Here is a 2776-nt window from a genome sequence, read left to right as displayed (position 1 = left end):
CCTTTTTAATAATTATTTGTTTTTTATAGTTATTTGTTTTGTTTTGACTTGATTTTCTCTGTGGTTTTATGCTTCAGCTGTTTCTTTTATAAATGGCGCATATCTGACAATCTGTAGCTGTTAACTGGTAAACTTAGTTTATTTACATTCACTGATTCTCACCTCCTTGAAACTGATTCAAAGTGTAAGCTTATTTATGTGTGCTATGATTTCTGTCTTACGTTTTATGCCTCTTTCTCTCTGAAAAGTATTTTTGATAATTTTGTCAAATGTCTTTCATTCATCAGATTAAGTTGGAAGTTCTGTTGGATTCTTTTTCACATCCGCTTTTTCATTATTAAGAAGCTTGTTTTCCCCTCGTACTGGTGACTTGCTCTTATTTGCTTAAAATATGTTTCTTTTGTGTTTTGTGTCTGATGAATTGTATATATGAAGTATTATGGGATTATTTTATATTTGTTATTTTTCCTTCTTCTTTCTCAAGATACCTAGTTTCTCTGGGTATGTGTTTTGTAATTTTAAAAAATTACCTGTTGATTTCTCAGAGCATTTTAATTGTGAAAATTCTTTAAGGACTAGTTTGAAGTTGAATTCCATCAGACAGCATTTGCATTTACTTTTGTTACTTGCCTGGAGACACTTGAACATTTTAACTGTTTTTTTTTTTTTTAAATCATAGAGTTAGCACAAATGCCCATCAATAGAAAAATAACAAATCAAAATGATTACACTGGTAATTTTGAGTTCTTCCAAACAGTTAAAATTGACGTATACTTACATTTTGGGAAGAAATCTATAAAAAGCATTAATGTTTAAAAATTGTCAAAACTATTACAGTACTCTTTCTTTTTAGGAAAAAAAAACTTTTTTTTTTTTTTTTAGTACATATTTGAATAAGAGCATAAATGCATTGGAAGAAGCTGAAAATTATTAACAAACTGAAAATGGTAATGAACTATTTTGAACCCTGTGTGGAGTCTTTAGTTTTAAATTTATAGTCAGATTCTTTCTGCATGCATTGCTTTTTGAGATTAAAAATAAGAGATATGGAACCAAAAAAGTGATAAAGTAGGAAAACTTCATAAGTGATTAAGTTAATGTTTGTTGATTATGTTCAACAATATAATTTTTAAATTAGGGATACATCTAAAAATGACCTTTTCAAGTATTTCTACACATATATTATGAGGAATTGTTAATCTTGGAGGTTACTCCATTCTAACAGGTGTCTGCACACCATTATAAGTTACCACAAATTGTTGAAAAAGTTTAAACAGAAGAGAAAGAGACTCAAGTTAACATCAGAAGGAAAATGATGATTCTTGAAAGGGAGATCGTACTCTCAATCCATGGTATTTTGTGCAATACAAGGCTTGCGAGTGCAAGTCAGTGATTCAGGCCTTCTTGGTTCCGTTCCATAACTTTTCAGTTATGTATCATTCTCACTATAAGAAAATGACCTTTGACAGAGGTAAGCTGCATAACTTAGGCCTGAAAACTCTTCTTCCAAATAAAAAAAGATAGGGCATTGCATTGGGCAAATCTGCTGCAAAGACCTCTTTAAATTATTGAACAGCAAAGATGTCACTCTGAGAACTAAAGTACACCTTACCCAGGCTATAATATTTTCAATTGCCTCATGTGGATGGGAAAGCTGCACAATGAACAAGGAAGACTGAAGAAGAATTGATGCCTTTCAGTTATGTTGCTGGCAAAGAATATTGCCTATACCATGGACTGCCAGAAAAACAAACAAGTCTATCTTGGAAGAAGTATACTCTGAACGATCATTAGAAGTGAGGCTGGAGATAGACCTGGCAGTCAGCCTCTAAAAGGTCATAGCTTTGAAAAGCCTATGGAGCATTTCTACTCTGTACACATGGGGTTTCCAGCAGTTGGAACTGACTCCACAGCAACTAAGAAAAACATAATATATACTAAAGCCTATTTTTAGACTTAAAATGTTGAGTTTTGGTATTTTCAATGGAATTGATAGGTGACAAGTGGACATAGAAACTGGAATTTGAAACAATTAGAAACATTTTCATTTGTTACACTGACAGAAATTTTAAAAAAATGTGATTTGTCTGAAGTTAGCTGGATGTAGAAAATAGGCACAGTAACTATGTTAAAAGGAGTTTAAATTTTTGGCAATTTTTCAGGAAAGTAATTAGCATCAGTTAAAATTTGTATCATTTACATATACAAAAACATTGAATAAGTGTAAAATCAATAATGCAAAAATCTAGAATGATGTTTATTGTAGAATAGAAACATACAGCCAAGAAGCTTAGGAATCTTCAGTGGTAAAACAAATGCGGGTCAAATAAACCTAACATTGAGTTACCAAAGAGAAAAATATTTATGTTGTGGAGTGGAAATGATCTCTAAGGTAATAAATGAGAAAAATGTGTTTCAATAACATGTAAAATATATAAAGTAAGTAAATGTGTTTGTAAAGTACCTTTACTGTTGTTAGGTATTGTTAGGTTTCCAAAATTCTGAAAAAGTTTATTCTGAAAATTTTGCCACTGTTTTGATACAGGGGTAAATACTGCAAGGTCCTTTCCATTTTTATGTTGTTATTCTGATGTCACTCTTGTTTATTATTTTTATATTTTGTCATATGTATCTTTTACCAGTAAATTCTTATAAAATATAATTTAACATAAAATTTTTCCAGGAAATATACAGTAAACTTGTAAATAAAGCACACATTTATGTTACCTGGTTAAAAAAAAAAAACCCAAATTCTTGCTCGTCATGACTCGTATTG

Source organism: Loxodonta africana, chromosome Y (assembly GCF_030014295.1).
Source record: "Loxodonta africana isolate mLoxAfr1 chromosome Y, mLoxAfr1.hap2, whole genome shotgun sequence".
NCBI classification, from domain to species: Eukaryota; Metazoa; Chordata; class Mammalia; order Proboscidea; family Elephantidae; genus Loxodonta; species Loxodonta africana.
The sequence above is the reverse complement of the archived record's forward strand: the minus strand, read 5'-3'. Positions refer to the sequence as shown.